We start from the raw sequence: 16,434 nt of genomic DNA on the forward strand, positions 1-16,434 counted from the left end.
TCCTCACACACAAGGAATATTTTGGAAGAGTAATATACAGTGGTGAGATACACTGCCAATTTTGCAGGTTTTCCTACTTCCAAAGCATGTAGAGGTCTGTAATTTTTATCATAGGTACACTTCAACTGTGAGAGATGGAATCTAAAACAAAAATCCAGAAAATCACATTGTATGATTTTTAAGTAATTAACCTCTTATGGCTGCCACCCCGTTAACGGGGTAATTGATCAACAACCTCTGAATTGCATAGCGCCACATTCAAATAATATTACTAAAAATATTTATATTCATGAAATTACAAGTGCAATATAGCAAAACACAGCTTAGCCTATTGTTAATCCACCTGTCGTGTCAGATTCTGAAAATATGCTTTACAGCGAAAGCAATCCAAGCGTTTGTGTAAGTTTATCGATCGCTCGACAACACATTATGTACACCTAGCATCAAGTAGCTTGGTCACGAAAATCAGTAAAGCAATCAAATGAATTGTTTACCTTTGATGATCTTCTGAGGTTTTCACTCACGAGACTCCCATTTACACAATAAATGTTCCTTTTTTCCATAAAGATTATTTTTATATCCAAAATACCTCCGTTTGTTTGGCACATTATGTTCAGAAATCCACAAGAAAGAGTGGTCACGACAATGCAGACAAATTCCAAATAGTATCTGTAATGTCCACAGAAACATGTCAAACGTTTTTTATAATCAATCCTCAGGTTGTTTTTAAAATATATAATCGATAACATGAACCGCAACTGTCTTTTTCAGTCAGAGAGGGAAAGGCAATGGCTGCCCAAATTCTGTTACGCATACAAAACGCTGCTGGCACCCGGCCATACAATGACAGAATGTTATCTTTCTCGCTCATTTATCAAAATAAAAGCCTGAAACTATGTCTAAAGACTGTTGACACCTTGAGGAACGATAGGAAAAGGAACCTGATTGATATCCCTTTAAATGGAGCAAAGACAGGCTATGGAACATGGAGTTTTCAAAATAGAAGCCACTTCCTGGTTAGATATTCCTCAGGGTTTCGCCTGCAATATCAGTTCTGTTATACTCACAGACAATATTTTGACAGTTTTGGAAACTTTATAGTGTTTTCTATGCAATACTAATAATAATATGCATATATTAGCAAGTGCGACTGAGGAGCAGGCCGTTTAGTTTGGGCAACTTATTCATCCAAGCTACTCAATACCGCCCCCCAGCCATAAAATCAAATCAAATCAAATCAAATTTATTTATATAGCCCTTCGTACATCAGCTGATATCTCAAAGTGCTGTACAGAAACCCAGCGTAAAACCCCAAACAGCAAGCAATGCAGGTGTAGAAGCACGGTGGCTAGGAAAAACTCCCTAGAAAGGCCAAAACCTAGGAAGAAACCTAGAGAGGAACCAGGCTATGTGGGGTGGCCAGTCCTCTTCTGGCTGTGCCAGGTGGAGATTATAACAGAACATGGCCAAGATGTTCAAATGTTCATAAATGACCAGCATGGTCGTATAATAATAAGGCAGAACAGTTGAAACTGGAGCAGCAGCACGGCCAGGTGGACTGGGGACAGCAAGGAGTCATCATGTCAGGTAGTCCTGGGGCATGGTCCTAGGGCTCAGGTCCTCCGAGAGAGAGAGAGAGAGAGAGAGAGAGAGAGAGAGAGAGAGAGAGAGAGAAAGAGAGAATTAGAGAACGCACACTTAGATTCACACAGGACACCGAATAGGACAGGAGAGGTACTCCAGATATAACAAACTGACCCTAGCCCCCGACACATTAACTACTGCAGCATAAATACTGTTGGCTGAGACAGGAGGGGTCAGGAGACACTGTGGCCCCATCCGAGGACACCCCAGACAGGGCCAAACAGGAAGGATATAACCCCACCCACTTTGCCAAAGCACAGCCCCCCACACCACTAGAGGGATATCTTCAACCACCAACTTACCATCCTGAGACAAGGCTGAGTATCGCCCACAAAGAACTCCGCCATGGCACAACCCAAAGGGGGGCGCCATCCCAGACAGGATGACCACAACAGTGAATCAACCCACTCAGGTGACGCACCCCTTCCAGGGACGGCAAGAGAGAGCCCCAGTAAGCCAGTGACTCAGCCCCTGCAATAGGGTTAGAGGCAGAGAATCCCAGTGGGAAGAGGGGAACCGGCCAGGCAGAGACAGCAAGGGCGGTTCGTTGCTCCAGAGCCTTTCCGTTCACCTTCCCACTCCTGGGCCAGACTACACTCAATCATATGACCCTCTGAAGAGATAAGTCTTCAGTAAGGACTTAAAGGTTGAGACCGAGTTTGCTTCTCTGACATGGGTAGGCAGACCGTTCCATAAAAATGGAGCTCTATAGGAGAAAGCCCTGCCTCCAGCTGTTTGCTTAGAAATTCTAGGGACAATTAGGAGGCCTGCGTCTTGTGACCGTAGCGTACGTGTAGGTATGTACGGCAGGACCAAATCAGAGAGATAGGTAGGAGCAAGCCCATGTAATGCTTTGTAGGTTAGCAGTAAAACCTTGAAATCAGCCCTTGCTTTGACAGGAAGCCAGTGTAGAGAGGCTAGCACTGGAGTAATATGATCAAATTTTTTGGTTCTAGTCAGAATTCGAGCAGCCGTATTTAGTACTAACTGAAGTTTATTTAGTGCTTTATCCGGGTAGCCGGAAAGTAGAGCATTGCAGTAGTCTAACCTAGAAGTGACAAAAGCATGGATTAATTTTTCTGCATCATTTTTGGACAGAAAGTTTCTGATTTTTGCAATGTTACATAGATGGAAAAAAGCTGTCCTTGAAATGGTCTTGATATGTTCTTCAAAAGAGAGATCAGGGTCCAGAGTAACGCCGAGGTCCTTCACAGTTTTATTTGAGACGACTGTACAACCATTAAGATTAATTGTCAGATTCAACAGAAGATCTCTTTGTTTCTTGGGACCTAGAACAAGCATCTCTGTTTTGTCCGAGTTTAAAAGTAGAAAGTTTGCAGCCATCCACTTCCTTATGTCTGAAACACATGCTTCTAGCAAGGGCAATTTTGGGGCTTCACCATGTTTCATTGAAATGTACAGCTGTGTGTCATCCGCATAGCAGTGAAAGTTAACATTATGTTTTCGAATAACATCCCCAAGAGGTAAAATATATAGTGAAAACAATAGTGGTCCCAAAACGGAACCTTGAGGAACACCGAAATTTACAGTTGATTTGTCAGAGGACAAACCATTCACAGAGACAAACTGATATCTTTCCGACAGATAAGATCTAAACCAGGCCAGAACTTGTCCGTGTAGACCAATTTTGGTTTCCAATCTCTTCAAAATAATGTGGTGATCGATGGTATCAAAAGCAGCACTAAGGTCTAGGAGCACGAGGACAGATGCAGAGCCTCGGTCCGATGCCATTAAAATGTCATTTACCACCTTCACAAGTGCCGTCTCAGTGCTATGATGGGGTCTAAAACCAGACTGAAGCATTTCGTATACATTGTTTATCTTCAGGAAGGCAGTAAGTTGCTGCGCAACAGCCTTTTCTAAAATTTTTGAGAGGAATGGAAGATTCGATATAGGCCTATAGTTTTTTATATTTTCTGGGTCAAGGCTTGGCTTTTTCAAGAGAGGCTTTATTACTGCCACTTTTAGTGAGTTTGGTACACATCCGGTGGATAGAGAGCCGTTTATTATGTTCAACATAGGAGGGCCAAGCACAGGAAGCAGCTCTTTCAGTAGTTTAGTTGGAATAGGGTCCATAAGAAGTTAAGCTTGGGGCCCTGGGTCTGAAACCTGCCCTGTGTGAATAAGTCCTGGACTTCCTGGCAGGCCGCCCCAAGGTGGTGAAGGTAGGAAGCAATACCTCCACTTCGCTGATCCTCAACACAGGGTCAGTGCTCAGCCCCCTCCTGTACTCCCTGTTCACCCAAGACTGCGTGGCCACACACGCCTCCAACTCAATCATCAAGTTTGCAGATGACACAGCAGTAGTAGGCCTGATTACCAACAATGACAAGACGGCCTACAGGGAGGAGGTTAGAAACCTGGCAGAGTGGTGCCAGAAAAAATAACCTCTCCCTCAACGTCAACATAACAAAGGAGCTGATTGTGGATTTTAGGAAACATCAGAGGGATAAAGCCCTTATCCACATCGACAAGACTGCAGTGTAAAAGGTGGAAAGCTTCTGCGTACACATCACTAACATTTTGAAATTGTCCACCCACACAGATAGTGTGGTGAAGAAGGAGCAACAGCACCTCTTCAACCTCAGGAGGCTGAAGAAATTTGTCTTGGCCTCTACGACCATTACAAATGTTTACAGAAGCAAAATTGAGAGCATCCTGTCGGGCTGTATCACCGCCTGGTAGGGAAACTGCACCACCTGTAACCACAGGGCTCTCCAGAGGTGCGGCCTGCCCAAAACTTCACCTGGGGTACACTGCTGCCCTCCAAAACACAATGTATTTTTTATTTAACCTTTATTTAACTAGGCAAGTCAGTTAAGAATAGATTTTTACTTACAATGACAGCCTACCCCGGACGACACTGGGCCAATTGTGCGCGGCCCTATGGGACTCCTAATCACAGCTGGATGTGATGCAACCTGGATTTGAACCAAGGACTGCAGTGATGCCTTTTGCAATGAAATGCAGTGCCTTAGACCGCTGCGCCTCTCGGGAGCTAAACAGGAAGGCCAAAAAGATCATCAAGGACATCAACCACCCGAGGACCGGCCTGCTCACTCCACTTTCATCCAGAAGGTGATGTGCATCAAAGCAGGGACCGAGAGACTGAAAAACAGCTTTTATCTCAAGGCTGTCAGACTGTTAAATAGCCATCACTAGCCGGCTACCACCCAGTTACTCATCCCATCTCAACAGTTACTTGCACCTTAGAGGCTGCTGCACAATACAGTTGAAGGTGGAAGTTTACATACAGTTAGGTTGGAGTCATTAAATCTCGTTTTTAAACCACTCCACAAATTTCTTGTTAACAAACTATAGTTTTGGCAAGGCGGTTAGGACATCTACTTTGTGCATAGCACAAGTAATTTTTCCAACAATTGTTTACAGAGAGGTTATTTCACTTATAATTCATTGTATCACTATTCCAGTGGGTCAGAAGTTTACATACATAAAGTTGACTGTGCCTTTAAACAGCTTGGAAAATTCCAGAAAATTATGTCATGGATTTAGAAGCTTCTGACAGGCTAATTGACATAATTTGAGTCAATTGGAGGTGTACCTGATATCATGGGAAAATCAAAACAAATCAGCTAGGACCTCAGAAAAGCAATTGTAGACATCCACAAGTCTGGTTCATCTTTGTAAGCAATTTCCAAATGCCTGAAGGTACAAGTGCAAGTCAATCCCAGAGCAACAGCAGAGGACCTTGTGAAGATACTGGAGGAAACAGGTACAAAAGTATCTAAATCCACAGTAGAACAAGTCCTAAATCGACATAACCTGAATGGCCGCTCAGCAAGGAAGAAGCCGCTGCTCCAAAACCTCCATAAAAAAAGCCAGATTATGGTTTGCGACTGCACATGGGGACAAAGATCGTACTTTTTGGAGGAATGTCCTCTGGTCTGATGAAACAAAAAATAGAACTGTTTGGAAGAACGTACTTTGGTGCTAAAAGTGCAAATCAATCCCAGAACAACAGCAAAGGACCTTGTGAAGATGCTGGAGGTAACGAGTACAAAAGTATCTGTATCCACAGTAAAACGAGTCCTATATCGGTATAACCTGAAGGCCGCTCAGCAAGGTAGAAGCTACTGCTCCAAAACCGCCATAAAAAAGCCAGACTACGGTATGCACATGGGGATAAAGATCGTACTACTTAGAGAAATGTTCTCTCGTCTGATGAAACAAAAATAGAACTGTTTGGCCATAATGACCATCGTTATGTTTGGAGGAAAAACGGGGAGGCTTGCAAGCCAAAGAACACCATCCCAGGCATGAAGCACGGGGGGTGGCAGCATCATGTTGTGGGGGTGCTTTGCTGCAGGAGGGACTGGTGCACTTCACAAAATAGATGGCATCACGAGATAGGAATAATATGTGGATATATTGGAGCAACATCTCAAGACATCAGTCAGGAAGTTAAAGCTTGGTCGCAAATGGGTCTTCCAAATGGACAATGACCCCAAGCATACTTCCAAAGTTGTGGCAAAATGGCTTAAGGACAACTAAGTCAAGGTATTGGAGTGGCCATCACAAAGCCCTGACCACAAACCTATTTGGGCAGAACTGAAAAAGTGTGTGCGAGCAAAGGAGGCCTACAAACCTGACTCAGTTGCACCAGCTCTGTCAGAAGGAATGGGCCAAAATTCACCCAACTTATTGTGGGAAGCTTGTGGAATGCTAGCCGAAACATTTAACCCAAGTGAAACAAAAAGGCAATGCTACCAAATGCTAATTGGGTGTGTGTAAACTTCTGACCTACTGGGAATGTGATGAAAGAAATAAAAGCTGAAATAAATCATTCTCACTAGTATTATTCGGACATTTCCTTTTTTTAAAATAAAGTCGTGATCCTAACTGACCTAAAACAGGGCATTTTTATCAGGATTAAATGTCAGGAATTGTGAAAAACTGAGTTTAAATATATTTGGCCAAGGTGTATGTAAACCTCCGACTTTAACTGTATACATAGACATGGGTCACTTTAATAATGTTTACTTACTGCTTTACTCATCTTTTATATATATTTTTATTTATTTCACCTTTATTTAACCAGATAGAGAACAAGTTCTCATTTACAACTGTGACCTGGCCAAGATAAAGCAAAGCAGTACGACACAAACAACAACACAGAGTTACACATGGAATAAACAAGCGTACAGTCAATAACACAATAGAAAAAAAGAAAGTCTATATACAGTGTGGGAAAATGGCGTGAGGAGGTAGGCAATAAACAGGCCAGAGTAGCAAAATAATTACAATTTAGCAGATTAACACTGGAGTGATAAACGAGCAGATGATTATGTGCAAGTAGAGATACTGCCGTGCAAAAGAGCAGAAAAGTAAATAAAAACAATATGGAGATGGGGTAGGTAGATGGGATGGGCTATTTACAGATGGACTATGTACAGCTGCAGCGATTGGTTAGCTGATGTTTAAAGTTAGTGAGGGAAATACAAGTCTACAGCTTTAGCAATTTTTGCAATTCGTTCCAGTCACTGGCAGCAGAGAACTGGAAGGACAGGAGGCCAAAGGAGGTGTTGGCTTTGGGGATGACCAGGTGTTGGGTGTTGTTATCGTGACCAGTGAGCTGAGATAAGGCGGAGCTTTACCTAGCATAGACTTATAGATGACCTGGAGCTAGTGGGTCTGGCGACGAATATGTAGCGAGGGCCAGCCGACTAGAACATACAGGTCGTAGTGGTGGGTGGTATAAGGGGCTTTGGTGACAAAACGGATGACACCGTTGTTACGGTTTTCTTCGGGTGAAAGAGAGTCGGACCAAAATGCAGCGTGGTTAATTCGATACATCTTTAATGAAGACAAAACACGAACAATACAAAAACAATAAACGTAACGTGAAAACCGAAACAGCCTAAACTTGTGCAAACTAACACAGAGACATGAACAATCACCCACGAAACACTCAAAGAAGATGGCTGCCTAAATATGGTTCCCAATCAGAGACAACGAGAATCACCTGCCTCTGATTGAGAACCGCCTCAGGCAACCATAGACTATGCTAGAAAACCCCACTAAGCCACAATCCCAAAACCTACGAAAAACCCCCAAACATAAACACAACACAAAATAAACCCATGTCACACCCTGGCCTGACCAAATAAATAATGAAAACACAAAATACTAAGACCAGGGCGTGACAGAATTCCCCCCCCCAAGGTGCGGACTCCCGGCCGCACACCTAAACCCATAGGGGAGGGTCCGGGTGGGTGTCTGTCCACGGTGGCGGCTCCGGCTCGGGACGTGGACCCCACTCCAACCAAGACTTAGTCCCCCTGTAACGCGTCCTTTGATTGGCGACCCTCGCCGCCGACCTAATAACCCCCACCAAGGACCCCACTGGACTGAGGGGCAGCTCGGGACTGAGGTAGAAGCTCGGGACTAAGGGGAAGCTCGGGACTGAGGGGAAGCTCGGGACTGAGGGGTAGCTCGGCACTGAGGGGTAGCTCAGTACTGAGAGGATGCCCAGTACTGAGAGGATGCCTAGTACCGAGAGGAAGCCCAGTACTGAGAGGAAGCCCAGTACTGAGAGGAAGCTCAGGCAGGTAGTTGGCTCTGGCAGATCCTGGCTAGCTGGTGGTTCTGGCAGATCCTGGCTGACTGGCGGTTCTGGAAGATCATGGCTGACTGGCGGATCTGGAAGATCTTGGCTGACTGGCGGATCTGGAAGATCATGGCTGACTGGCGGATCTGGAAGATCCTGGCTGACTGGCGGATCCTGGCTGACTGGCGGATCTGGAAGATCCTGGCTGACTGGCGGATCTGGAAGATCTTGGCTGACTGGCGGATCTGGAAGATCATGGCTGACTGGCAGATCTGGAAGATCATGGCAGACTGGCGGATCCTGGCTGACTGACGGCTCTAGCTGCTCTGGCTGCTCCATGCATCCTGACAGCTCTGGCTGATCCATGCAGACTGGCAGCTCCGGCTGCTCCATGCAGACTGGCAGCTCCGGCTGCTCCATGCAGACTGGCAGCTCCGGCCGCTCCATGCAGACTGGCAGCTCTGGCTGCTCCATGCAGACTGGCAGCTCTGGCTGCTCCATGCAGACTGGCAGCTCTGGCTGTGCTGAACAGGCAGGAGACTCCGGCAGCGCTGGAGAGGAGGAAGGCTCTGGCAGCGCTAAACAGGCGGGAGACTCCGGCAGCGCTGGAGAGGAAGGCTCTGACAGCGCTAAACAAGCGGGAGACTCCAGCAGCGCTGGAGAGGAGGAAGGCTCTGACAGTGCTAAACAGGCGAGGCGCACTGAAGGCCTGGTGCGTGGTGCTGGCACTGGTGGTACTGGGCCGAGAACACGCACAGGAAGCTTGGTGCGGGGAGCTGCCACCGGAGGACTGGTATGTGGAGGTGGCACTGGATAGACCGGACCGTGCAGGCGCACTGGAGCTCTTGAGCACCGAGCCTGCCCAACCTTACCTGGCTCGATGCCCACTCTAGCCCGGCCAATACGAGGAGCTGGTATGTACCGCACCGGGCTATGCACCCGCACTGGAGACACCGTGCGCTCCACAGCATAACACAGTGCCTGCCCGGTCTCTTTAGCCCCCCGGTAAGCACAGGAAGTTTGCGCAGGTCTCCTACCTGGCGTAGCCATACTCCCTGTGAGCCCCCCCCCAATATATTTTTGGGGCTGACTCTCGGGCTTCCATCCGCGTCGCCATGCTGCCTCTTCATACCAGCGCCTCTCCGCTTTCGCCGCCTCCAGTTCTTCTTTGGGCGGCGATATTCTCCAGGCTGTGCCCAGGGTCCTTTTCCGTCCAATATCTCCTCCCAAGTCCAGAAGTCCTGTGATCGCTGCTCCTCACGATAAACAGGGGAGTTGGCTCAGGTCTGAACCCTGACCCTGTCACACTCTCCCTGAGCCCCCCCAAGAAATTTTTGGGGCTGACTCTCGGGCTTCCTTGCAAACCGTGTTCCCTCGTATCGCCTCTTCAACTCCATTCTCCTATAACCCTCTTCGCACTGCTCCAGCGTATCCCAGGCGGGCTCCGTCACTCTCTCTGGGTCGACCGCCCACCAGTCTATTTCCTCCCAAGTCGTATATTCCAAACTTTGTTTCTCCTGCTGCCGCTGCCTGCCACCACGCTGCTTGGTCCTGTTGTGGTGGGTGATTCTGTTACGGTTTTCTTCGGGTGAAAGAGAGTCGGACCAAAATGCAGCGTGGTTAATTCGATACATCTTTAATGAAGACGATACGCGAACAATACAAAAACAATAAACGTAACGTGAAAACCGAAACAACCTAAACTTGTGCAAACTAACACAGAGACATGAACAATCACCCACGAAACACTCAAAGAATATGGCTGCCTAAATATGGTTCCCAATCAGAGACAACGAGAATCACCTGCCTCTGATTGAGAACCGCCTCAGGCAACCATAGACTATGCTAGAAAACCCCACTAAGCCACAATCCCAAAACCTACGAAAAACCCCCATACATAAACACAACACAAAATAAACCCATGTCACACCCTGGCCTGACCAAATAAATAAAGAAAACACAAAATACTAAGACCAGGGCGTGACAACCGTGATAGACTGCATCCAGTTTGCTGAGTAGAGTATTGGAAGCTATTTTGAAGATGACATCTCCGAAATCGAGGATCGGTGGGATAGTCAGTTTTACAAGGGTAAGTTTGCCGACGTGAGTGAAGGAGGCTTTGTTGCTAAATGGAAATCCGATTCTAGATTGGATTTTGGATTGGAGATGTTTAATATGAGTCTGGAAGGAGAGTTTACAATCTAGCCAGACACCTAGGTATTTGTAAAACTGTCCAGAGTAGTGATGCTAGTCGGGCAGGAGGGTGCAGGCAGCGAACGGTTGAAGGGCATGCATTTGGTTTTACTAGCATTTAAGAGCAGTTGGAGGCCACGGAAGGAGTGTTGTATGGCATTGAAGCTCGTTTGGAGGTTAGTTAACACAGTGTCCAAAGAAGGGCCCGAATTATACAGAATGGTGTCGTCTGTGTAGAGGTGGATCAGGGATTCACCGCAGCAAGAGCGACATCATTGATATACACAGATATACAGAGAAAAGAGTCGGCCCTAGAAGTGAACCCTGTGGTACCCCATAGAGACTGGCAGTGTTCCGGACAACAGACCCTCTGATTTGACACACTGAACTCTGTCTGCAAAGTAGTTGGTGAACCAGGCGAGGCAGTCATTTGAGAAACCAAGGCTATTGAGTCTGCCGATAAGAATACGGTGATTGACAGAGTCGAAATCCTTGGCCAGGTCGATGAAGATGGCTGCACAGTACTGTTTTTTATCGATGGTGGTTATGATATCGTTTAGTACCTTGAGAGTGGCTGAGGTGCACCCGTGACCAGCTCGGAAACCGGATTGCACAGCGGAGAAGGTACGGTGGGAATCAAAATGGTCAGTGATCTGTTCATTTACTTGGCCTTCAAAGACTTTAGAGAGACTTTAGAAAGGCAGGGCAGGATGGATGTAGGTCTATAACAGTTTTGGTCTAGAGTGTCACCCCCTTTGAAGAGGAGGATGACCGCGGCAGCTTTCCAACCTTTAGGGATCTCGGACGATACGAAAGAGAGGTTGAACAGACTGGTTTATAAGGGTTGCAACAATGGCGGCAGATAATTTTAGAAATAGAGGGTCCAGATTGTCTAGCCCAGCTGATTTGTACTGGTCCAGGTTTTGCAGCTCTTTGGTCCAGGTTTTGCAGCTCTAGAACATCTGCAATCTGGATTTGGGTGAAGGAGAAGCTGGGAGGCTTGGGCAAGTTGCTGCGGGGTGTGGCGGAGCTTTTGGCCAGGGTTGTGGTAGCCAGGAGGAAAGCATGGCCAGCCGTAGAGAAATGCTTATTGAAATTTACGATTATCATGGATTTATCGGTGGTGACCGTGTTACCTAGCCTCAGAGCAGTGGGCAGCTGGGAGGAGGTGCTCTTGTTCTCCATGGACTTTACAGTGTCCCAAAACGTTTTGGAGTTAGAGCTACAGGATGCAAATTTCTGTTTGAAAAAGCTAGCCTTTGCTTTCCTGACTGACTGCGTGTATTGGTTCCTGAATTCCCTGAACAGTTGCATATTGCGTGGACTATTCAATGCTACTGCAGTCTGCCACAGGATGTTTTTGTGCAGGTCAAGGGCAGGAGGCTTTGGAGTGAATCAAGGGCTATATCTGTCCTTAGTTCAACATTTTTTGAAAGGGGCATGCTTATTTAAAATGGAGAGGAAATTACTTTTAAAGAACAACCAGGGATCCTCTACTGACAGGATGAGGTCAATGTCCTTCCAGGATACCCCGGCCAGGTCGATTGTTTTAGGGAGCGTTTGACAGTGATCAGGGGTGGTCGTTTGACCGCGGACCCATAGCGGATGCAGGAAATGAGGCAGTGATCGCTGAGATCCTGATTGAAAACAGCAGAGGTGTATTTGGAGGGCAAGTTGGTCAGGATGATATCTATGAGGGTCCCCATGTTTACGGATTTAGGGTTGTACCTGGTGGGTTCCTTGATGATTTGTGTGAGATTGAGGGCATCTAGCTTAGATTGTAGGACTGCCGGGGCCAGATATTGTGGGCCACTTCTTGGTGTCAAGTAGTAACCCAATCAGTTCCAATTTGCGTTTTCCCCATAAGTTTGCACCGAATTGAGATCTGTTTGTTAAGCATAGCCACCTCATTCATGTAATCCTCCGTTTGCAAACAATTGCCTCATTGGAACTCTGGATTGCCAATATTGTCCTGGACAAGAGCATAATAAACACAGCTTCTACAGCGCTGGAATCATGTGTTAGCTATTCCAGGCAAAGCAGGGTCCATTGCAACCTAGCTAGCTAGCTGGCTAGTTGGTAAGAGGTGTTGACACAGGTATCTGAGTTCTTAAGTTCCGAAGTTTTTGGCATCGAGTCGGTGTCCCCCGACAGCAGCTGGCAGGGAAACACAAGAAGCACAATGAGGGGTTATTCTGATCACAATTTGGAATCACTAACACACTGGAAATAAGCACTTCCTTAATGTTAATGTTAACTAGCCAGCGACCTGTTTTCATAAAATATTGTAATTAATTTGGTTATCCTATCCAAATTAATCAAGTAGGGGAACAATGAAGGGTTTTCATACATAGAGGTCATTTTCATTAAATCTAGTGTAGTTTTCATTAACCATTATACCATTTATACTAATATCAACAGATGACAATCAGTTGCTATGTTCTCATTCTGAAAGGTCCTCGAGTTCTCAGACTTCAAGAATCAAATCACTCTCAAATCAACTCAAATCAAACTTTATTTGTCACATGCGCAAAATAGACTTTACCATGAAATGCTTACTTACAATCCCTTAACCAACAGTGCAGTTCAAGAAGAAGAAAATATTTATCAATTACACTAATATAAAAAGTAACACAATAACAATAACGAGGCTATATACAGGAGGCACCGGTACCGAGTCAGTGTGCGGGGGTACAGGCTAGTTGAGGTAATCTGTACATGTAGGTGTGGGTGAAATTAATATGCATAGGTAACCAACCAACATCGAGTAGCAGCAGTGTACAAAATGGAGGGGGGAGGGGGTTCAATGTAATTGTTCGGTGGCGATTTTATGAAGTGTTCAGCTGTCTTATAGCTTGGGGGTAGAAGCTGTTAAGGAGCCTTTTGGTCCAAGATTTGGTGCAGCTGTAGAACTTTTTGAGGATCTGGGGACCCATGCCTGACATCACCTGGTTTAAACATCTCTCGAGACTATATCTCTCTCATCATTACTCAATGCCTAGGTTTACCTCCAATGTACTCACATTCTACCATACCTTTGTATGTACATTATGCCTTGAATCTATGCTATCGTGCCCAGAAACCTGCTCCATTTACTCTCTGTTCCGAACGTGCCAGACGGCCAGTTCTTATAGCCTTTAGCCGTACCCTTATCCTACTTCTCCTCTGTTCTTCTGGTGATGTAGAGGTTAATCCAGGACTTGCAGTGCCTAGCTCCACTCCTACTCCCCAGGTGCTCTCATTTGTTGACTTCTGTAACTGTAAAAGCCTTGGTTTCATGCATGTTAACATTATAAGCCTACTCCCTAAGTTTGCTTTATTCACTGCTTTAGCACATTCTGCCAACCCGGATGTCTTAGCTGTGTCTGAATCCTGGCTTAGGAAAACCACCAAAAACCCTGAAATTTCCATCCCTAACTATAACATTTTCCTCCAAGATAGAACTGCCAAAGGGGGAGGTGTTGCAATCTACTGCAGAGATAGTCTGCAGAGTTCTGTCTTACTATCCAGGTCTGTACCAAAATAATTTGAGCTTCTACATCTAAAAATTCACCTTTCCAGAAACAAGTCTCTCACCGTTGCCGCTTGCTATAGACCACCCTCTGCCCCCAGCTGTACCCTGCACAACGTAAATTAATTGCTCCCCATCAATCTTCTGAGCTCGTGCTGCTAGGTGACCTAAACTGAGACATGCTTAACACCCCGGCGATCCTACAATCTAATCTTGACAAACCAGCTAGATCTACTGTCTCTATGTCTCTATTATATTATGACAGACCAGCTAGATCTATTGTCTCTATTATAATATGACAGACCAGCTAGATCTACTGTCTCTATTATATTATGAGAGACAAGCTAGATCTACTGTCTCTATTATATTATGACAGACCACCTAGATCTACTGTCTCTGTTATGTTATGACGGACCAGCTAGATCTAATGTCTCTATTATATTATGACAGACCCGCTAGATCTACTGTCTCTATTATATTATGACAGACCAGCTAGATCTACTGTCTCTATTATATTATGAGAGACCAGCTAGATCTACTGTCTCTATTATATTATGAGAGACCAGCTAGATCTACTGTCTCTATTATATTATGAGAGACCAGCTAGATCTACTGTCTCTATTATAATATGATGGACCAGCTAGATCTCATGTCTCTGTTATATTATGACAGACCAGCTAGATCTACTGTCTCTATTATATTATGACAGACCAGCTAGATCTACTGTCTCTGTTATATTATGACAGACCAGCTAGATCTACTGTCTCTATTATATTATGACAGACCAGCTAGATCTACTGTCTCTATTATATTATAACAGACCAGCTAGATCTCATGTCTCTGTTATATTATGACAGACCAGCTAGATCTACTGTCTCTATTATATTATGACAGACCAGCTAGATCTACTGTCTATATTATATTATGACAGACCAGCTAGATCTACTGTCTCTTTCATATTATGACAGACCAGCTAGATATACTGTCTCTTTTATATTATGACAGACCAGCTAGATCTACTGTCTCTATTATAATATGACAATCCAGCTAGATCTACTGTCTCTATGTCTCCATTATATTATGGCAGACCAGCTATATCTACTGTTTCTATTATATTATGACAGACCGCTAGATACACTGTCTCTATTATATTATGACAGACCAGTTAGATTTACTGTCTCTATTATATTATGACAGACCAGCTAGATCTACTGTCTCTATTATATTATGATAGACCAGCTAGATCTACTGCCTCTAATATAATATGACAAACCAGCTAGATCTACTGTCTCCATGTCTCCATTATATTATGACAGACCAGCTAGGTCTACTGTCTCTATTATATTATGAGAGACCAGCCAGATCTCCTGTCACTATTATATTATGACAGACAAGCTAGATCTACTGCCTCCAATATAATATGACAAAAAACTAGATCTACTGTCTCCATGTCTCCATTATATTATGACAGACCAGCTAGATCTACTGTCTCTATTATATTATGAGAGACCAGCTAGATATACTGTATCTATTATAGTATAACAGACCAGCTAGATCTACTGTTTCTATTATATTATGACAGACCAGCTAGATATACTGTCTCTATTATATTATGAGAGACCAGCTAGATTTACTGTCTCTATTATATTATGACAGACCAGCTAGATCTGCTGTCTCTATAAAATTATGACAGACCAGCTAGATCTGCTGCCTCCAATATAATATGACAAACCAGCTAGATCTACTGTCTCTATGTCTCTATTATATTATGACGGACCAGCTAGATCTACTGGCTCTATTAAATTATGACAGACCAGCTAGATCTACTGTCTCCATTATATTATAACAGACCAGCTAGATTTACTGTCTCTGTTATATTATGACAGACCAGCTAGATTTACTGTCTCTGTTATATTATGACAGACGAGCTCGATCTACTGTCTCTATTATATTATAACAGACCAGCTAGATTTACTGTCTGTGTTATATTATGACAGACCAGCTAGATCTACTGTCTCTATTATATTATGACAGACCAGCTAGATCTGCTGCCTCCAATACAATATGACAGACCAGCTAGATCTACTGTCTCTATTATATTATGACACACCAGCTAGATCCACTGTCTCTATTAAATTATGAGAGACCAGCTAGATCTACTGTCTCTATTCTATTATGACGGACCAGCTAGATCTCATGTTTCTATTACATTATGAAATACCAGCTAGATCTACTGTCTCTATTAAATTATGACAGACCAGCTAGATCTACTGTCTCTATTATATTATAACAGACCAGCTAGATTTACTGTATCTATTATAGTATAACAGACCAGCTAGATCTACTGTTTCTATTATATTAGGACAGACCAGCTAGATATACTGTCTCTATTATATTATGACAGACCAGCTAGATTTACTGTCTCTATTATATTATGACAGACCAGCTAGATCTACTGTCTCTATTATATTATGACAGAGCAGCTAGATCTACTGCC

Source organism: Oncorhynchus tshawytscha, linkage group LG18 (genome assembly GCF_018296145.1).
Source record: "Oncorhynchus tshawytscha isolate Ot180627B linkage group LG18, Otsh_v2.0, whole genome shotgun sequence".
In the NCBI taxonomy this organism is placed as follows: domain Eukaryota; kingdom Metazoa; phylum Chordata; class Actinopteri; order Salmoniformes; family Salmonidae; genus Oncorhynchus; species Oncorhynchus tshawytscha.